This window comes from Zalophus californianus, chromosome 3 (assembly GCF_009762305.2).
Source record: "Zalophus californianus isolate mZalCal1 chromosome 3, mZalCal1.pri.v2, whole genome shotgun sequence".
Lineage (NCBI taxonomy): Eukaryota > Metazoa > Chordata > Mammalia > Carnivora > Otariidae > Zalophus > Zalophus californianus.
Genome location: NC_045597.1, coordinates 186,582,374 through 186,605,011, shown reverse-complemented (window position 1 = coordinate 186,605,011; position 22,638 = coordinate 186,582,374).

The window sequence follows — 22,638 nt, the reverse complement described above, 5'->3', positions numbered from 1 at the left end:
GAGGGACGTCGATGAGGATTAAGAAAGGAATGTAAAAACCATGAGAACCTGCCCCTTCCCCCCCAATCCTACCTCCTTGGAGGCAGCAGGGGGTTGGCTCATGGAGTGTGGGAAGAAAAGAGTAGTCCCTGCACCCGAGGGCTGGGTGCTAGAGAAGGGGATAGGTTGAGTGAATGTCTTGTAAGGAATGTGTACTTCTCTCTGCCTACATTGGCTTGGATAGATCATTGCCCAGCCCCAGCCCCCGCCCCCCAGCCCCAGCCTTATGGCCGTCACTGCCATGGTGCTCTGAGGCAGAAAATAGTTGCGCCAGCCAGGAATGGTAATATCAGGCTGGGGTTAGAAGCGTAGAACAACGACCAGACCTGGCAACTCCTAGCAGTCCTGGCCCTTCTTTGCCCCTGCCTGGGTCAGGGCATTCCAACCACATGACCTAGCTCATGAAAAGAGTAGTGGCCGGGGAGAGTGCCCAGAAGTTCCCTGAGAAAGGTGCCTGGTAAGTTTTGGGGGGTCAGAGGCACCTGGGGGGTAACCAAATTTACATTGTAATGCCAGAGGCAATTACCCCGTCCTCACACCCCCCTTCTTTGAGCTCCCCAGGAGGAAACAAGGTAGAATTTAGGCTTGAGCCTCTTTTAAGGTAGCCAAGGTAGCTGATATCCAGGAGACCATCAATCACTCAGAAAAGTAATGAGAAATCTGGAAAGTTTAAGACAGCAGATTTGTAATACCTGAATTAAGATTCATTTCAGATACTAATAACACAGACTCCAAATAACAGCTAGTAATAACACAGACTCCAAACACAACGAAAGTTTATTTTTCCCTTTTGTAGAAGTGTGGAGGTGGACGGTTCATGGCTGATAGAGTAACTTTGTATTACCAGTTCTTTGAGGGCTCAGGTTTCAATCCAGACCACTATTCCCCCATCTCATCTTCATAATCCAAGCTGGCAGTGAAAGCGCCAGCTGTCACATCTGTATTCCAGGCACCTGGGTAGCAGAGGGCTGAGGAAGGAACAAAAATCAGATTGCCTTCAGATTTCTTTTTTCTTTTTTAAGAAGTTATTGTATTTAATGAACATCTAAGAGGATTCTTTTTATTTATTTATTATTTATTTATTTATTTTTTAAAGATTTTATTTATTTATTTGAGAGAGCGAGAATGAGAGAGAGAGAGCACATGAGAGGGGGGAGGGTCAGAGGGAGAAGCAGACTCCCTGCTGAGCAGGGAGCCCGATGCGGAACTCGATTCCAGGACTCCAGGACTCCAGGATCATGACCTGAGCCGAAGGCAGTCGCTTAACCGACTGAGCCACCCAGGCGCCCTGCCTTCAGATTTCTTAACAGCAACACTGGATTTAAGACGATAGTTGAATACTATTTTTAAAGTAGTGCAGAGAAAGAATTTTGAACCAAGATTTTGATTTCTGGCTAAATTATCAGGTATTTATTTATTTTATTTTATTTTTTAAAAATTATCAGGTATTTAAAGGATCAGAAGGTGTCTCACATAGAGCCCCTCTTTGAAAACACCGTTAGAGGAAACACTCCAGCAAGAAAAGAACTAAATACAGGTGTGCCCAACAAGAGTAAGAGGGATTCAGTCGCTTGTTTAAATCACTGTTGTCCACAAAAGGGTGCAGTGCGGAGTCAGCAGAGCACAGCCTGGGTACATATAGGCTGCAGAGGTGACAGAGCCAGGAGGAGTCCTCCCGAGTGAATGGAAAGGGAACTGACCCCATCTAGGTCACCTCTTTGAGGCAGAGGGGAAGACACAGCAGCTGGCCAGAGAACTGCTCTGAGTTTTGGACTGTCTCGCAAGGCTTGTCTAAAACCAACACACGGGATGGCTCAGTTGGTCTGCTTTTGGCTCAGGTCATGATCCTAACGTCCGGGGATCGAGTCCCGAGTCGGGCTCCTTGCTCCGCAGAGAGCCTGCTTCTCCCTCTGCCTGCAGCTGCCCCTGCTTGTGCTCTCTCTCTCTCTCTGTGATTAAAATAAAATAATAATAAAAACAAATAAAAGAAAACCAACACGCTCTGCCCCAAGCTATTTATTCTCTGGCTTTAAATTTCCAGGTAACAATTCCAAACCTTCCAGTGATGGGATGGAGGATGAGTCAGAAAGGGGGTGGGTGTTAAACAAAGGTCGGAGTCCAGGGCTGGTGCAGTTTATCTTTACCTGTGTTATTTACATGGCAAACGGTCAGGTATTAAATTAACAGGAAACTACAAAGACCTTAAAAAAAAAAAGAGAGAGAGAGAGAGAGACAGGAGGACAAGATGATTTTTTCCTCCTCTGTGTCCACGCCCTTGAAAATATCATCATAAAACAAATAGGCTTTTTCTGATTTCTCTGGTTTTCGATGAAGATGTAAAGTGAAACCGGGATTTCTGAAACAATTTGCTTCTCTGTGGTCCCTCAAGCAGAACTTGGTGGGAAGAGTGACAGAAACATACTGATTTGGAAAAGAAGGAGTGATCTTGGTCTGGTTTGGGGAACATCCCTTGTTCTCTTTTCTCCCGGTCTTTCACGCTACCCTTCCTCCCTCCCTCTTTCCCCTCCCCCCTCCCCTCCCCTCCCCTCCCCTCCCCTCCCCTTCTCCCTTCACCTTTTTCCCTTTGCCATCCCTCTTCTTTCACTTCTTTCCTTCCTCATCCTTCTCCCCTAAACAATTGTTTTTGAGCTTTGAGGAAGGTGGGACCTGGGGAGAGTGTGTGGGCTCTGGGGGAATCCCTATATGCAGAGAAAGGATCTGAAATGTGAGCAAACCATGAAGGGGAAGGAAGCTGGGGGGGGTCCCCAGAACCTAGAGAGGAGGGAGGCTGGGGCGGGAGGTTTCCAGACCGGGTCTGACAGGGCCCTGCGGGCAGCTCCTGTCTCCTGTGCTGCGTCCTGGCTGCAGGATGACCCCAAGGGCACCGCTGTGATCGGACTTCATTTCTTTGTTGTCAGGGTGGAACATTTTCTTTTCTTTTTTTTTTTTTAAGATCTTATTTATTTATTTGAGAGAGAGAGAGAGCGCGCGTGAGAGCGCATAAGCAGGGGGATTGGCAGGGCAGGCATAGGGAGAGGGAGAAGCAGGCTCCCCGCTGAGCAAGGAGCCTGACATGGGACCCTGGGATCATGACCTGAGCCGATGGCAGACGCTCAACAGACTGAGCCACCCAGGCGCCCCAAGGGTGAAACATTATCCTTTCTTCCCTTCTAGATTCTATGGCTGGTCTAATAATTAAATTAACATAAGACAGATTAACAGGGACAAAATAAATTTAATTACATCCATACTGCCCTTCCCCCCACCTCCAAGGACATAAGACTCAAAGGCAGTGGGGCAATCGAGGCTCACATGCCGTCCTGAGCCAAAGAACAGGACAGGGGCCTGGGGCTCCAAAGGCAAGGAGGACAATTCACAGGAAGATGAGAAGAGCAGATGTTTGGTAATCGGGTGTTGGCCCTGCCACGCAGGTAAGTCTCTCTGATTAAAAAAAAAAAAAAAAGAAAAAGAAAAAATTAAGCTCTGGTAATAGCTCTTTTTCTGGGCCAGGCCCCCTATCTAAATTCTTCTGGGCAGTTAAAGGAGAAGTAAAAAGCTTTTCCTGAGTCTTTTGGGCCTTGATTGCCTTCAGCTCAAATACTCCACATGCCAAAGTGACACATTTTGGGGTGATGTCTTCTACTCCCCTTCATCACCTACCCAGCCGATGGTTCCTGTCGGGGTACTGGGAATGCAGATGTCTGTGATAGCTGGTGTTCATAGGAGGGTCAAACAGCTCAGTTTTACCTGAAATTTAGGTAAATGAAGGCCTAATGAAGGTCTGTTAAGATGGCTGGGAGAAAGGCCCTAGCTCTAATCCCTACTGCACTCTTGCTGGGCCCAGGATGGATCAGTGGTGTCAGGAGCAGAGGTGGGCAGCCCCCTCCCCACCCCAGGTACACCTGCACAGACTGAGGGAGTTGGGAAGCAGGAAGGCAATCCTCCATCTGCAGAAACGCGCACTCAGCCTGTGCTTGAGCATCCAACCCCCCCCCCCAATGAGGGGTGCACGTGGGAGACCTGGGAGTAAGGGCTGAAAGAGCATCCATGCAAAAGCGGGGACACCAGCCAGCTCTGCCTGGCATCCAGGAGCAGGTGACAAGCTCTCCTGAGCATTGCCAGCACATCTGCAGCTTCCGCTGGGCGCAATGTTGGGCAAATGCAGCTTCAGCATGCACCTGCTGCCCTGGCCTTGGCCTCAAGGTGACTTTGCGAGGATCCACTGGTGTCAGAGCCTCTGAAACAGCAGGGAGGGGAGCAGCAGCTGACCTGGGCTGCAGTGGCACAGGGTGATCTCGAAGCCACTCAACTTGGTCCTCCCTTACACCCCGCCCTGGCCAGGTCGAGTTAGAGTTTGAGCATGAGTCTCCCAAGATCCAGCCTTGCAGGAGGATGGCACTGGCCCAGAATGGCCAGGAAGTGGCTGGGGTCTCTAAGAGCTGAATGGGGCCTTTATCTCCCCAAGGATGCGAATGTACCAACCTCGCTCAAGCTGGCCCCTTAATTGTCAGGCCTCCAGAGGTTTAAGTGGATCAGAGGGGGGTTATCATAGGAGGCATCCCCCTTCCTCAGCCAGGGCTCAGCACGCACACCCCTATATAGACAGTCCAGTAGAACATCAGCTGCTCCATGGGGTGGGCCTGAGGGTCAGCGCTCACCATGGACTCCCTGCCTGGGTACCTGTGTATCTCATTCTGCACAACTGCTGCCGCCCCTTCGTCCCCAGCTGATGAGATCTAGAAAGAATGTGTGTTTTGGGGATGTTTACAGTGGGTGACTTCATGATCGCTCTTTACAGGGGGCCTGGCGTAGGACAAGGCAACCATTAAATATTAAGCTTCTGATAACATTATTTGTTCAGATCAGCTCCTGGCCAGCACCTCTCTGGCCCAGAGAGATGAATGGAGGATTCAATCAGGATCCTGGTGAGTGCCCCAAAACTCGGGTTTCATTGCCAGATCTGTATGTTAGATGTGGCTCCACGGGTCAGGAAGCTTCTGTGATTACTGGCTTTGAGACTGCTCAGCTCCCCATTCTCAGGCTGTGCTGGGCAAAGGCAAGGGGGTATTGCCAATGACTTGAGAGTGGCATGACACTGGGGGTGGGGGACAGTGAAACCCTTACCTCAGAGCTCTAGAAGATGCCCCTTATCCCTTATCACTGGCAGCAAAAGCAGTGCTTGCCAATAGAACTGCTGAAAAATATTTTCATGTCTGTGAAAATATTTTATGTCTGTGCTGTCCAGTATGGTAGCCATGAGCCATAGATGGTGATTGAGCACTTGAAATGTGGCTAGTGTGACCGAGACACTGTTTTTAAATTTTTATTTAATTTTAATTAATTTTAAGTTAAATTTAAATGGCCATGGGTAGTTAGTGGCTATCATATTGGGCAGCACAGATCGAGATGTTATGCCATCATTCTCTTACAAGGATGATTTCTGCGGCTTCACTGACAATTTAGTTTAGATTGGTTTATCAGCTAGACAGTGACAGGACAAGGGTATTGGCTGTGACAGACCTGGCTGGTTCCCTACTCACTGCCACTCCATGCTCACTGAGCCCTGATTTTGTTACGAAGGGCCAGGGGTTGAATCACTAATAGATGAAGCCACCTAAGACATTCCTGTTCCTCTTTGTCAGTGATTGGTCTCGGGGTGAGTATGTGACTCAATTCTAGCCAATCCAACACAAGGGGACGTCCTCTGGAGAGACTTCTGGGAAAGATTTTCTTTCCTGAATAGGGAAAGTGAATAGTCCTCTTTAGCCCATCATCTTCGTTCTTGTTTGGGACACTCTTGTGTGAATTTGATATTTGGACCTGTGGCAGCCATCTTGTCATTGTGAGGGAAAAGCCAGGACAATCAGTATCTTTCTATGAATTGTTGATAATATTTGGGGGAAACTCAGTGAACCCATGTTCTGTGAGAGCATCTAAGGCACCTCACTAAGTCTAAGCACAATATCATCAATGCAGTGAGCCAGCATGATGTCCCATAGGGCAGTGAGATGGACAAGGCCCATCCAGCCCAAAGTCTAGAAGCAAAATGGAGGAGACTTGCTGTGTCCACTCCCTCCCTACACTTCTTCTGCACTAGTCGGATGGGAGAGTTATGTAGGACTGTAAGAGGAATCATCGCCCCAACACACACACACACACACACACACACACACACACACACCTTCAACTCATTTGCAGAGATACTAATAGCGATGCACCCTCTGGGCTTTGATTTTCCTTCAGATTTGCTGTTTGTTGGGGAGGGGGGTTCCAGGGTCTTCTCCTTTGCTCTTCCCATCATGATAGCCCTTACTTTTGGGTAATAGAATCAATGTGTGGATTATCTGCCTGAGGTTTAGGATATCTATTCCGACCCCACACTGAGGCACTGGAGAAGTAATGGGTTCAGGATTCCAACAGTCCTACTATGACCAGGACTCCAGCCACAGCTCCATTTATCACTCAGCCTGGTGGTGTTCTGGTCCCCCTAGGATTACTGTTGGTTTGAGCCGTATCCCAAATACCCTGAAAGTTCTGATTCATTCCTTTCTCCAGGGCACAGTTTCTCTGATATGTGACCAAATCCCCTGCAGGGAAAGCATGAGTAAGACAGGCAGAATACATTTTTGATGTTATCACATGGATTTTTGTTTTGTTTTTTTTTCCCAAGGGGACCCAGTCTCCATTCAGTTCAAGGGGCTGTGAACTGATACGTCCCAGAAGCCACTCTGCCACTCTGGGGCCTTCTGCTGAAACCACAGAGACCATTTTGATGGCAGTGTTCTCCCAATTAACAGACTGCCTGGGAAGCTGGCCCTGGCATTATTGCTGCTGGCCCCTCAGGATTATGCTGTTAAACTCTTAACTCTGCTGTAGCCTCTGTGAATATTATCTGATTGACCACAGGGCCTTTGCATCACTCCTTCACAATTCAAAGTCCTTGGCAGGAGCACCTGATTGGCTAAGTTTAGGTTACATGATGATGTACTAGTTATAAAGAAGCTGAATGAGAGACTATTTGATTCACCTTTGGCTTCCGTAGAGAAATAGAGGCTGGGCAGCCAAAATATTGGTGATTTTTATCTTCACTTATTGCTTATCTATATAGTTAGGTCTTTCTTTCTTTCTTTCTTTCTTTCTTTCTTTCTTTCTTTCTTTCTTCTTTATTGAGGTACAGTTGACATGTAACATTAGTTTCAGGTATACAACATAATGATTCAATATTTGTTTATATTTCAAAATAATCCTAATAATTCTATTTAACATCAGTTACCATACATAGTTACAATTTTTTCTACAATTTATTACATGCATAATTTTTAAGAAGGAGTCTGTTATTTTATATATTCTTCAATCAGCCAGTTCCAAAGTTATAATTATTATACATGTTCCAGGGGGAGGGTGGATTAAAAATGGTTCTTGGACCTGAAAAGGTCAGGAATACTAGCCTAAGAATTCGAGGTGTCAGTCATTTGTGTATGACTGTGAAACCGAAGTGGCCCTGCCTGGTCCTGCCTGGCCCCCCTCTGTGGGGGGACATCTGGAGACTTCTGTTCAGACTCCTTGACTTTCAGAAGGGGTTGTTAACCCTGCCCCCAGCTCAGCTACCTGTTTAAACATTGAGGTCCGCACTTAACCGGCAACATAGAATATTGATTCCTTGTCAGATCAGAGCCACAACCTCAAACTCACTCTTGTTTGATACTTAGCAAACATTTGGTTGAATTAAACAACATTTAGGGAGACTTGTCTGAATGGCAGTTACACATTCAGTCATGCATGAGGACTCTAGCCCTTGTTAGCATTTACTTTGGGATTAAATACTACATCTCAGATGATCACATGCCCTCTGCCCTTAGGTGCCTAGGATTGTTTTGTTTGAACCCACATGGAGTCATGCCAGTGACTTAAAAAAGGGCGACTGTTGACACCAACCCCATGGCATTCATTGTTTTATTTACAATAAGGATGTTTTTAGGGCCTTTCTCACTATATTACATAGGCCCTTCTTTGTATGAAAGCATATGGAAGACATTCCTTTCTGGTCTTGGAATTAAGCACCTGATTTGTTTATATCCAATGAACGTTGTATGTATGGCTGGCCTTGTTTCTTTCTTTGTATGGACTGGTAGGAAGCTCAGAGTCAAATTGTGGCCCATATCTAGTAAGTGTAGAGGATTTTCATGGTAAGCATTTTGTGTATTAATCTTATCTCTGGCTTCACATTATTTCTAATAACCTAACTTTCCCATCTTCCTAATGTTTCCTGTGACTTAAAAAAAAAAGATTTATTTATTTATTTGAGAGAGAGAGAGTGCGTGTGCACACACGGGTGCTTGTGCATGCCTACGTGTGCATGAATGGGGGTGGGGGGTGGAGGGAGAGAGAGAGAAGCAGGAAGCCCTTTGCAGGTGAGGCTCAATCCCAGGACCCCCAGATCATGACCTGAGCTAAAAGGCAGATGCTTAACTTACTGAGCCACCCAGGCACCCATTTTCTGTGACTTTTTAAAAAAGTATTTTATTGGTCTATTTTGTAAGCAAGCTTAAATGCTTTTTCTTTATTTTTTAGTCAGGGAAAGATAAAAACAAAGATACACATGAAATATTTAAAATGTTTTATTTTCACTTGGACCCTTGTACTGAACTCTGTGTTATTCTCTAACCTGGGGAGATCAGGGATTTTATTGGGTTTGCAGTTTTCATTTTGGTCTTTGAGAATAATTATTTGTCACCACTCCTGTGATCACGCTGGTAGAAAGAATTTTCATCCATTTGCGTTCTTTTGAAACTCCTTTTCTTCCACTTGATGTTTACTTAATACCTGACACAATTGTTATGGACTTATCTTTATTCTCCAGATAGTGGAATGGGATTTGGAAAACTCATGGCCTCCTTCAGTTTTACGATTCTCTAACAAGAATTCCAAGCATTTTGAGTTTTTACACTTTTTTTTCTCTCTCTTTGCTATGTATCTTGGATAAATCAACATCCAAAAGTCACTGGTTTGTGTTAGAGGCAAACTTGAGAAGACCGGTCTGTAGTCAAGGAAGGGCGATCTTCCTTAGCCACCAACATATACAACAGAAACCTAAAAACAGTGTTTTTGAGGGGCACTTGGGTGGCTCAGTCTGTTAAGTGTCTGACTCTTGGTTTCAGCTCAGGTCATGAGCTCAGGGCTGTGAGACTGAGCCCCATGGTAGGCTCAGGGTGGATCCTCCTTGACAGTCTCTCTCTCCCTCTGCCCCTCCCTCCTCTAAAAAAGTAAATACAAATAAAAGAAAAAAATAGTGCGTATAGAAGAATTTATGGATTCATCCTGGGATAATTCTGAGGTCGCGGTTATAATCCTCTACGCAGCATGTTTCTTGTAGAAAAAAAAGCAGAAAATAAGGACAATAAAAAAGAAAAAAATATTGTCCAGTTTCTTATTATTAGCAAGTAGGGGATTAGCTTTCCAAATTTTAAACAAAGTGTTTGTTATATTCAACAAGTATTTATTGAGAGCCTACTACGTATAAATCACTGTGTTATGCTCTGGAACATAGCATTTTCAAAACTATACACAGCCCCTACTCTGTGCTTCCTACTCTTCATCTCACAGCCCATAACACATTTGTGCAAATGGTATCACACAGTGCATAGTGTCCTGATACCTGTTTCTCTCACTGGACCATATATTTTGGATATCTCTCCATGTCAACATCTATAGACTAACATCAGCATTTCAAAAGGCCAAATAGTATTATGTATGTGATTAACCATACTTTATTTTAATTAGTGCCCTCATGTTGCAAACTTTTTTCTTTTAAAGATTTTATTTATTTATTTATTTGAGAGAGAGAGAGACAGAGACAGAGATAGTGACAGAGACAGAGAGAGAGAGCACGAGTGGGGAGAAGGAGAAGCAGGCTCCTCGCTGAGCAGGGAGCTCGACATGTGGCTCAAACCCTAGGATCATGACCTGAGCTGAAGGCAGATGCTTAACCAACTGAACCCACCCAGGCGTCCCATGTGGCAAACTTTTATGCAATTATAAAATGTACTTCCGTCCACAACCTTACACTGAACCTGTGCACTGATGCTTTCAAGATGCTCTTAAGTCATCCTCAGATGCACCAATGTGGAAAATTGTCCCCACAGCACTGGTAATCTTCTGGCTTTTCTAGCTCAATGACTCAGTGACAAAAGGCTGTAACTGTTGTACATGAAGCTTGACTTGCTCAGATCTAGCTGACCAGAACTGCTTGGGAGATGACTGAAGAAAGTATCTGGCTTCATCCTTATAAGGACCGCCCGCCTTTCTACGGTGACAGCATCATCTCATGTTGGCCTTAATGATTGCATTGCCTTGTGATTTCTAGGGTGGTGGAAGGAGCCAACTCCCTTTCTATGCATGCCTTGTTTGAGATCTGGCACCCTCTCCCTGCCTAGCCTGGTGCTCATTAAGTGTGTACCTGATGGATGAATGCACGAATAAACAGATTCCAGGACCACAGAAATGGTGTGGGTGAAAGACAAGCAGTCCACAGCGAGGAAGAGACATGTGGGGGTGGCAGGCAGGCTTAAATTCAACACCATAGATAAGTTAAAGATGCATGTTTCAGTTTCTAGAAAAAAAAAAAAAACCCAGCTAGAAACAACACCAAGAAGCTTGGCTAAAAAGCAAACATTCACCAAGATAGACCATATGCTGGGCCATAAAACAAGTCTCGATAAATTTCAAAGGATTGAAAACGTGCAGAGTACATTATCTGAGGTATCAAATTAGTCATCAATCACAGAGGTATTTAAATTAATAATCAATAACAATACAATATCTAGAAAGTTCTCAACTATATGGGAATTAAACAACACAATCCTATGTAACATCTGAAAACATCACATGTGAAATTAGGAAATAATTTTACTTGAATTAAAGCGAAAATAAAACACCAAAGTTTGTGAAATGCAACTAAATGTGTAGGTGGAAAGATTTTTTGTTATAGCTATAGGCTCATCATTATTATGTGTCTCCCTTTCCCCTCAACTTTTGAATGAGAGAGTATCTATTATATTTTCCTCTGTCTCATTAATAGTTGTCAGGTGTGTGTTGGGGAGATAACTGGTCTTTGTAGTTCATAGGCCTCTGCACCTAAGAAACCAAATGTGAGGAGCTACATACACTCGAGGAACCACACCACCAAAGTATCATCCCCACCTGGACCTCAGTTTCATGGCAAGATCCTCGACCTCAGGCCTGAGTGTGGTGCTGGTATGGAAAATTACTTTGGACGTTTTTGTTTTGTTTTGAAGGGTGACTCTATTTCACAAGTGGCTATGAATCATTAGGAGTTGGAGGGCAGACTGGGGTCGATCGTGACATTGGTGGCCCCCAGTCAACCAAACCTTCTGGCATTCCCATCCTCATATAGTTCCATATTGACTCAGGCTTGGCTAATGCGACATTAGCAAGAGTGATGCAAGTAGAGACTTGTTCAGGGCCTGCACAGTGGGGCTTGTCCTCTTGGAACACTCCTTGGAGTTCTGCCGCTATGTGTTAAGAAGCCCATGGTAGGCTCCTTAACGGGGAGAGGACCCTGCAGGATGAGAGACGAACATGGGTGTTCCGGCTTTCCCCGGGCTGCCAGCTCGAGGCAGCTGTATGAGGGACCTCGGCTACACCACCAACCACCTCGTTGAGCCCCATCAACCCAGAAAAACATGGGAAATAACAAATCATTGTTTTATGCCACTAAATTTTGGGGCTGTTTGTTGTGTGGTGGTAGACAACAGGGACAAGTAGGGAGCTCTGCAGCTGGGATGGTCTTTCAGAGTTGTCTCAAAATGAGACATGAGTCCAGGCCTTTTTAGCCCCACGTGGACCTGAAGGTGAGCAGAATATGCCACCCCAAACATGCCCCTTTGGGTTGTGGATTATTTTGAGCTGAAGGCAATCAAGTCCCAGCAGATTTAGGAAAAGCTCTTTTTTTTTTTTTAACCTCTCCCTTAACAGCCTAAAATAATTGACACAGGGGGCCCAGCCCAGAGAGAGAGCTATTATCAGCGATAACTTCTTTTTATGGGAAAGACATCTGCATGGCAGGACATTTGATTACTAAACATCTACTCTTCTCATCTTCCTGTGAATTTCCTTTCTCCCCTTTGAAGCCCCAGGCTCCCATCCCTCGCCTTCCCTCACGAAGCCTCAATTGCCTGATTGCCTTTGAGTCTCACATTTTAATGGGATTCCCATATGTATGTAATTAAATTTGTTTTCTCCTGTTAATCTACCTTATGCCAATTTAATTATTAGACCAGCCAAAGAAACTAGAAGGGAAGGGAGGAACATTTTTCTGCCTCTGCAGACCTCTCATTAGGTTCATCTTGCTTCTTGGGAGGCGGCATGATCTTGGGTGAAGCAATATCTTTTGTTTAGCCAAGGGCAATTCCCAGAGACGGGCACAGCTGTGAGCACTCAGGGGCCAACACTTCTGGCATCTAAGGGAATGAGTGCCTTGATCCGGTAGCACAGTACCGCATTCATTACAGTCAGATTTCTATCGACTTCCACTATTTTCCCATTGGTGGGAGAGAAGAAAGGGGCTCCAGATACTTTATTTGATGCCAGGTCAACCTGTGGCAGGATGTGCCTGGCTTAAAGGAAGAGGAATGAATTAGTCAAAAAGACATGGCAGGTGGGCCCATGAGGGTATCTTTCCTGGATTTCTGTCCCGAGGGGAGTACTTTCCCGCCTTAACTGGCTGCTGTGGAGTGAGAATTGGACATCACATGTCCCAACCCTAGAAGGCCACCCTGACTCATTTCTGTATTCATTACTCAGGCTATGGAAATCATAATAATGAAGTTTGATTTTTGGGGCCACAGACTCAGAGAGAGAGAGGGATGGGGCAAGTCTGAAGAGGGTATGCGGGGGAGGGGTCTGGTAATCAGATGAGAATGGCATTGAGAAGGAATCTTATGCAAAAAGTGGGTTATCTTTAGGGATGTTCGTTGTAGTACTGTCCATAAAAGTGAATACCCTTCAGCAGGTGAACTGTTAAAAAAAGGAAAAACCGTTGAATCACAGTTCTGTACTTCTGAAACAAATAACGCAACATATTTTAAGAAAAAAGAAAAAGAAGAAGATAACAGGAGAGGAAGAAAAGGGGAGTATGTCAGAGGGGGAGACGAACCATGAGAGATGATGGACTCTGAAAAACACACTGAGGGTTCTAGAGGGGAGGGGGGTGGGGGATGGGTTAGCCTGGTGATGGGTATTGAGGAGGGCACGTTCTGCATGGAGCACTGGGTGTTATGAACAAACAATGAATCATGGAACACTGCACCAAAAACTAATGATGTAATATATGGTGATTAACATAACAATAAAAAAATTAAAAATAAAAAAAAATAAATGTATCTTGCTGATAATAAAAAAAAAAAAAGGAAAAACCAATTGAGAACCAACACGCATCCATCGCCTTCCCAGCATTCCAGGCTTCCTTAATTAAAATAACCTAATTTTCACTCAGATATTCTGCTTTTCTGGGGTAAGCCTACTCAGGGGAAGTTACCCTCGATCCACCCCGTAGCCCGTACCTGGGTGGCCTAAGCCAATCGGCGCACTCTTCTGGGCCACAACACCAGTGGTCTTGTGACCCAAGGTGGTCCAATTAGAGTGAATCATAGGACTCTCGCTTGGAATGCTGGGAATGGGATGGGCTAGTGGGCACTCTGTTCGGATGGGGGCCATTACGCATGGCTACTGTAGGCGAGGCAACATTTCTTCTCTACCTTCTTAAGGTTTTTTTGGTCTGAGACTGAGAATTAGACACATAGGGCAGGGTTAGCCTGTGAAAGGCATACAAATTTATACAAATTTTATATGACATGGGGACTCTTAAAAGGAAGTGGAGACCCAGAGAAATGGTGGAAAGGACTTACTTTTCCATCAGGTTGAACAAAGAGAAACAACTGTTGGAAAATTATTAAACTTCGTGGGGAGGCTAAAGGAAGATGAGAAGTATCTAGACGGGGGCTGTGTGTATAGAATTCTCTAGGTCTCAACTTCTTGTCCTTGATGATAAGAAAGTTACTTTCCCTCCGGTGGAGAGGGCGGGAATCTGTCACATGTGAGTTTTTAATCTGCTTTCAGAGAGAAAAGGGGAGATCAGAATGCCCTTCCTGGAGCTGCTCTTCTTTAAGTGCCTTTAGCTCAAAGTAATCCTTAGGCCAAAGTGGCATGTTTTGGGGTGGCATAACCTGCCACATTTCAGAGCCTCATTTGATCAATTATGAAACAGTCATGTGTTGGGACATCATGCAGCTGCTGAAAATGAGTTATTGGAAAGATTTCCATGAGAAATGAAAAGAAGGGTTCACACATATATGGTATGAAATCCTATATAATCAGGGAACAAAATGTCCATTTTAACCAAGAGATCTCTTGGTAGGGGGGTAGGGGAAGTAGTGGGGGAGGGGGGGAGAGGGAATCCCGTGTTCCTCAGTTACCTCCGCTTGAATCCTGTCTGATGCCCGAGGAAGGCGAGGGCACCCCCTCCTCCAGGGACAGCCTCTGTGGGAGGGAGGGGCACCCCACGAGACCTGGCAGGAGATCGAGCCCGAAGCACTGGAGAAGGGGCCTCATCTACAAATACAAGACTTAAAATATCCAATCTTACTGACACAGCAGTCATCCGACCAGGGATCTGCTCCTCTGGGGAGGGGCTGAGCCCAGAACCTCTGGGTTCTAGGAGTGAAAGGAGCAGGCAGGCTCAGGGCCCCAGGAGAGGGGAAAGTTTGCTCCTTTAGAGGCTCGTCTAGCTCACTGGATTTCAGCTTCTGGTGGGCAAAAAGTCTGTCTTGTTGTTGGGCCCCAGTCACCCAGGACTAACATGGGCACTGGCACAAGGCAGTGCTGAATGAAGGAGGCAAGGCCTGCCTTGGGGTGGGTGAGGGGCACAGACAGCAAAAGTAGGGGGCTTCGCACCTGTGCACCCCCAATGAGGGGAGGCCCACAGAAACCGCCTTTTGTCGTCTAGCCTGACTTCACAGCTGGAAGTTCTGCTTTCTGGCTGTTTCAGACATTCCTCCTTTAACCATAAATATTATTTTTAAGGAGCCTCCAGCCCAGGGAAGCCTTGGTCTGCCTAACTGCTCTCAGTGGAAATATGCAACTTTAAAAGAGTTTGAAAAGAATCCACTTCGGAGGAATTTGCATTTTCAGAAAGCTTTCAATAGAGGGCCAAGCGATGGAGCCTGTGAATAAGGTCTTTCTGTGTTTGCTGCTCCATGTGAAACAGTACAGGAGGAATAAGAGAAAGGAGGCACGTTGCATTCCCCCCAGCAGCTGCGGCTGAGGGGGTGGAGGGAAGGCGCCTTGGCCAAGAGCCAGTGAGGATTCTGGGATGCGTGTGTTGAGTCATCTCTTCCCTGCAGGTTTCCAGGGAGCTGGTTTGCAGGAGGTAAACTTGCGACCCGATTCCCAATTCCTAAGGGCCACTGTTTCTTGCTCTGCAGCTTCCCCTTGCCACAAGGATATGGCCTGGTGAGGAGGGGGAGGGTAGCCCAGGGGGTGGGGGAGGGGGTGTTGGGGCAGAGCCTGGCTGCTTGGTTGCTTATGTAGAATTCAGCCCCAAACTCAGATGGGCTCCTTTTCCATTCCTTCTCCCTTCATTTGGGACAAGTGGCTGCTGTGGCCATCAGAGGGCCTCACTGTGTGGTTCGCTAATGATCCCTTCCACCCCACCCCTTGTTCATCTTCATTCTGTGACGAAGCTGAGAGAGAAAGGGGTTTGTCTTCACTCTCTTAAAGAAGCTGAGAAAGAAAGTCTAGGGAAGGAAGGTAACTTTAAAGCCCCACCCCCCAATAGTTAGCCAAAGCCTTCCTGCCCCAGTATAGGAGCCCATCCTGGTTCCTTGGCTGACTCCGGGAAGCTCCCCCTGGAGGTGACAGTGACAAAGAAGGGGTGTTTGCCAACCCTCCTCCCCGCAGGGGTCCTTCCCCTGTGGCCTGTGGTCAGCCTGTTGGGTGTGTCCTCTTGGAAGGACACAGACCAGCAGAGCACCAGAGGGACCCCCGGACAGTGTGAGGTTGCTGGCCCAATTCTTAACGGCGGGGCCTTAGAGTGCTTGGGGTCAAAGAGCTGAGAGGGTCCAGATGTGTAACTTTGAAGCCCTTTGAAGTGACTGACATGCATGAGGCATCATTTCAGGTGAGCTTATCCTAAGACCAGCCTATACACTAGACCAAGAAATTGCTCTTGCTTTTATTTCTGATATTAACCAAACAAGGTCTTAAAATGGACAACAAACTAGTCGAACAAAAGTGCTTCTAGATGCAGCCCCCTTCCTCTAGAAAAATGTTACACTATACTCCACTCTTTCTTCTTCCTCCGCATCCCTTCCCTCTCTCCCTCTCTGTTTCTGTCTCTCCCTGTCTTTCAATTCAAACAAAATATTACTGACTCTTTCTATATGCCAGCCATTGTTATAGGAGCTGGCAATATATTTGTGAACAACAAAATAAAGAGATCCCTGGCTGGTAGCTCTTACAGGCTGGAGGAAGGAGACAGGCAATCAATAATCACCATAAGCAATAAGTAAATTTTACAGCATTTTAGAGAGTACCGAGGGCTGTGGGAGTAGAAGTAAATGGGGGTTTGTAGTTCTAAGCAGGTGGTCAGGGCGGACCTCATTGGGAAAATGACGTTAAAGCAAAGACTTGAAGGCAAATGTAGAGGTGAAAAAATATCTTTCCTTCTATCCTTCTAAGTTCTTGACTGGGGCCTCTGTAACAAAAAACAGATTAATGACAGAAAAGCATGAGACTTATTTAATATAAGTTTTATGTGACATGGGAGCCTTTATCAGGAAATATAGACTTGAAGAGGCAGTTAAACCTGAGCCTTTCAATGCTAAGTTTGAGGAAGAATGAACAGTTGTAGGAAAATGTGATTGGACATCTGTGTCTTGGAGATAAGGATGCTCATTTCCCATAGGTATAGAGAGACCACCTCTCACCTGAGGGTCTATGACCTGCTTCAGGGGAAGGTCACGGAGTCCTTCCCATACCTGCTGTTTTTCAAATTCCTTCAGCTCAAGACAGCCATGGGCTATGGGGAAGAGCGTGCACCAGCCAGCACAAAGGCCTAGTGTGGAGGGTGCCTGGCACTGGCGAGAAATAGCAGGGAGGCCTCCACAGCTGGAGCGCAGTAGGTGGGGCCCAGCAGGAGATGCAATCAAAGAGGAGGGGTCTTGTAAGACCCCCAGCCACTGGAGGATTTTTAAAACACTTAAAATTTAAAGAATAAAGTAAAAAATTAAAATGTCAAAAATAGGGGCGCCTGGGTGGCTCAGCTGGTGAAACGTCTGCCTTCAGCTCAGGTCATGATCTCGGGGTCCTGGGATGGAGACCCGAGTCGGGATCCCTGCTCAGTGGGGAGTCTGCTTGTCCCTCTCCCTCTGCCCCTCCCCCCACTCATGTTCCGTCTCTCTCTCTCTCTCTCTCTCTCTCTCTCAAATAAATAAATAAAATCTTACAAAAAATAAAATGTCGAGAATACACTGGCAAAGACTCTTGTCTTGACCTAATTAGAGCCACGCTTCTCTGGCCCAGACCTTGGCCTGCTCAGTCCGGTTTTAGTGGGAATCCTGCAGGGTCAGTTTACAGAATCCTCTACCTTTGGTATCTGACCACCCTTGATATCTGATCAAATTCCTCACCCATCCCTCTCAACATCTTTCACCCTGGCCTGCCTTCAGCAAGAATCTTATCCAGTCGGTTCAGCCAGAATTTCCCCTTTCCCCTATGTTCCCTCTTACCTCTTAGTAACTTCCCGTCCACCGACCCCACCCTGCTCTTTGACTATAAATCTCCACTTGTCCTTGTATTCAGAATGGAGCTCAGTTCTATACTGAGGTCCCTCTTCCCCCCATTGCGATATTTCCAGAATAAAATATGCCTTCCCTGCTTTAACTTCCGCCTGGCTCTGGTCATGTTTCATCACAAAAGTAGAGAGAAGCGTGTGATGCCCTCAGCGTGCCCCAATCACACAGGTTCCACAATGACCCACTTGTGGCCACCTTCTGTCACCTGTTCCCCGTTGCCCATCTCCTTGACATCACATCATTTCATCCATAAGTATCTCTGCGTGTATCTCTGATGAGGACTTCTTTTAAGCTGAACATAAAGTCATTTTCACACCTAAAAATTTGTAATAATTCCTTATTATAATTAAATATCCTGTCATTAGGTCATTCGAGAGTGTTTTGCAGAGGAATAACATGCTTTGATTTGCTTCTTTAAATGGTCAGATTGTATGGTGCACCCAGAATCCTCACATTCTCGCACAGGAGGGTCAGATGGTGGAGCCAGTTTGGAAGTGTGGCAGTTTCTCGTCAGGTTAAACAACATGCCGACCTTCGGACCCAGAAATTCATTCCTAGGTACTTCCCAAAGAGAAATGAAAACTTTAGTCCACCAAAAGAATCATACAAACATATTCATAGCAACTTTATTTTAAAATTCCAAATGGGCAACAACCTGAATGTCTATTAATAGGCAAGGAGATAAACACATGGTGGTATGGTCACACATGGAAATACTCAGAAAGAAAAAGGAATGAATTATTGATATATATGAGAGAATAAATCAGGTTCAAAACATTGTTGAGGGGCGCCTGGGTGGCTCGGTCGGTTAAGCATCTGCCTTCAGCTCAGGTCATGATCTCGGGGTCCTGGGATCGAGCCCCTTGTCCGGGCTCCCTGCTCAGCGAGATGTCTGCTTTCCCTCTCCCTCTGCCCTTCCCCCCACTCATACTCTCTCTCTCTCTCTCTCTCTCTCTCTCTCTCAAATAAATAAAATCTTAAAAAAAATTATTGAACAAAAGAAGCCAGATACAAGAGTGCATGCTGGTTGATTCCACTTACATGAGTTTCCAGAGCAGGCGAAACTACACATCTATCTGTCTATGGTGACGGAAGTCAAACCAGTGGTTGTCTTGGGTGAAAGGGGCACAGATATTGACTAGAGAAGGGCTGGTAGGCGGGGAGACTTGGTGGTGTGGTTAGATGACAGAAGAGTATCAGGGAAATATGAGGTGATTCAATCCCCACCAGCACTACATCATGAATTTAGAGTAATTCCAGCAGCATAGTTGTGGTTACCCAAGTTCCGTTGGATGTGCACAGGAGACAGAGAACTGGATTGAACCAGGTACCTGGTTTTGCTAAGTGAGTAAGATGAAGGGAGATGGGCCAATCAATTCCTAATCCCACCAGAACAAAAGGACTTTCCTTTTGCTTCCTACAGAGAAAGCAACATCTCCAAATATGTATGAAACACAAATCACCAAAAGTGCAAAGTAGACCCCAAATGATCCTCTGTCCCAGTTCTTCTAGTCAGCTCTATCCAAATCCAGGGGCTCACCCAGGGACCTGCTGGGCTTTTTGAGCAACTCTGTGTCTGTGGTTATTCTTCCACGCACAGGGCCTCCTTGAAGATGCCTTATCAGCTCATGAAAAGCACCTCCTACCCCACCTGCAGAATAGAGCACCAGCAGGTGAGACTCAATCCCAGGGCCATTCCATGGCAGACTGCAGTCCAAACAGCAGTGTCTCAGGTATAATCAGATTTCCCAGAACGTGGTACCAGCAGTTCCCCCCTGACCACTGGAGGTGGGCAGCCAAGAGAAAGGCAGAAAAAGTGGAAGGGGGAGGAGGAGAAAAGTGTAAAGGAGAATAAAATTCTAGGGGTTCAGCATCTTCATGGAGTTGGCCCACCCAGACCCTTCATCCTAAGACTAATGGGAGACAAACGGACTTTCCCATTCATCTATTTTAGGAACTTCTTTTTTTTTTAAGATTTTTATTTATTTATTTGACAGAGAGAGAGAGAGACAGACAGACAGACACAGAGAGAGCACAAGCAGGGGGAGCAGCAGAGGGAGAGGGGAAGCAGGCTCCCCGCTGAGCAGGGAGCCCGATGCAGGGCTCGATCCCAGGACCCCAGGACCATGACCTGAGCCGAAGGCAGCCGCTTAACAACTGAGCCACCCAGGCGCCCCTATTTTATGAACTTCTTAACGGGGATCAGTCACCCCAGACTTGAACAGAACTTGTCAGCTCTCAGCCTCCTAGAAGAGTCTGGGCCTGGATCCCTTGCTTCGGCCCTGCTGCTGAGACCAACCGGCCCTCTTCTTTGGATACTTCCCTCCTTGGCAGGCAGCGAGTCTACGCTCCTAGCCATTGGATTCCCCCCAGCAGCTGCGGCTGGAGGTGCCTCAAGATTTCCGAGCCCTAGTCTTTTTGCCAGCTCACGGCTTGGTTCCTGGCTTTGGCCAGGAATGTATCATGAATTGTTCCCAAGGGCACTTTGCCAGTTCAAATTCCTGCTCCGAGTCTCCATGACTGGCTATGTGAGGTGTGATATATGTATAGTATCTGCCTATTATTAAGGTATATGCTGTCCCTGCATACACTGGGGAGCAGGTGCCTGGGGAGAGAAGGTCTTCCAGAGTCTCCCAGTGAAGCCAAAACTTGCAGTAGCTACAGGCCTGATTTAGTGCCCTGCCAAACATGGCACTGAGCCTGGGACCTCAGAGGAGACGGAAGAGGCAGCCCTTAGGTGTTCCACCTTAGTTTTATGATTGGATTTGCCAGTTTAGGTCCTTGGATCCTGGTTACTCATTCTACCTGTAACCTACCAGGCTTCATGGCCAGTGGGAGAGTAGTGGTTCTCCGGAGGGAGTAGGGTGGGAAGGATGAAGACCAGAGTAGTATCTGAAGAAGCTCAGGGCCTTTCAACTGGTCCTAGCACCAGGCACCAATGAGCTGGGTGGGCAGATGGGCAACTGCAGGAGGATAGGGCATCCCGGAGTTGGCTCTGCTTTTGCCTCTTGTGCCCTCTTCGCACCCTTGGAAGGACGGCTCCAGTGGGGCAGACCTGACTTTCTCATGAACAGCCAGTCTGTGGTTGGTCTAGAGACATTCAGAGCCCAGGTCTGAATCCGGCCTGTGGAAGATGCTAGACCCACAGGCCTAGTCTCAGCCAGGCTGACCCCAAACTCACAGCCACGGTAGCCTTAGTTATTATGCTGTGTTCAGAAATATACTTGGTCACACTTCTTTCTGGCTCTAAGCTTCCCTCTCCAAAGCACCCTTTGGGGCTATTGCTTGACATCGGTAGTAATGGAAATATTTCAATCCAATGATCACATTTATAGACCACTCTGAATACAGTGGTCTAACCTAAATCTCAGCTTACCAAAAAGTGGTCCGGGTCAGGGCAGCCTTATTCATTCACTCTACTCTGATGTACCAGGAGGGATTCAAGAGAGGAAAAACACCTAGTATCTGCCTCCAGGACCTAACCACAAAGCAAAGAGATGGACATGCCAACAGAGCGGTAGGATGAAGAGTAACGGGAGATGCTTGGCCTGCGACCATTTGTCACACGTGGCTTCCACTCTTCAAGAGTGATGCCGACGGTCCATGACAAGTACTATGAGGCCCAATGCAAGGGCGGTGTAGGAGAGCATCTACAGATGAGCCCCAATGGCAGTGATGGCCAATGGGAATGCTGTTGGCATTTTGGGTGGGGTAACTGTTGTGTGGGACTGTCCCGTGCTTTGCATTCTCAGCTTTCATCACTGACAGCCCATAGTATCTCCCAGTCACTGTGACTACCGGTCACAGGTCCCAGGGGTGGGAGGGTCAGACTGCCCAGGTCACCACTGCCCTCGGGAATCCAAACACCACGGGTCTGTGGATCAAGGCAACTGTGAATTCTTGGCTCCTAGCTACTCAATCATTCATTCTGGTGAAATGGGGGAGGGGGGTGGAGGGGAAAGGGGCAGGAGTAGAGGGCAGCACCAGGGCTCTTGTTGCAAGCCCAAACCCACCTGGAGTGCATATCTGTGGTTTTTAGCTGCTTAGCATCTCTTCCTATTTCTTTCGGTAACAGGGTTATCAAAAGCACCGTTTGGCCTCTTCTCTGCTCCCAGTCCTCAGACTGTCCGTGTAGTTGACCCTCAATTCCAAAGGTGGCTCTAGCCTAGCCAGCGTTCCCCTGGGTAGAACATGGGTTCCAGGAGGGACACAGGACCCAGTGAGAGGTTGATCAGAGCCCTTTGCTGCTGGGAAGCAGACCACCTTCTCTGCCAGATTTGACCTTCAGAGACCGGGGCGGGGGTTGTTGTTGCTGCTGTGGTCATTTGGCCCCCTTGTGGGAAGAGCCTGCCTGAGGATGGAGGCGCCTCAAGACCTCTGAGTCCCTGCAAAAGCCGATAGAAACGGGTTTGGGGGCCTGACCTGAGCCCCCTGGAACAAGCCGCATCTGAGCTGGAATTCTCTCTCAACTTTTATAGGAGTCAATACGACCCCGTTTTGTTCAGGCCAGTTTGGGTTAGGTTGTCTGACATTTACGAAAAGGGACCCATGACGAGGCCAGGGAAAGGAGTTAAGTATCTTCAGTCGGAGTAGGCAGGCTGAGCAGAGGCAGAAGCCATGGGCCCCAGGCCTCTCCACCCTGTCTCTGGCCCCTCTCGTCCTGGGGCCGGACCGCAGTCTGCAACATGACCCTCCCCCATCCCAGAAGTCTGCATGGGTCTAACCTAAA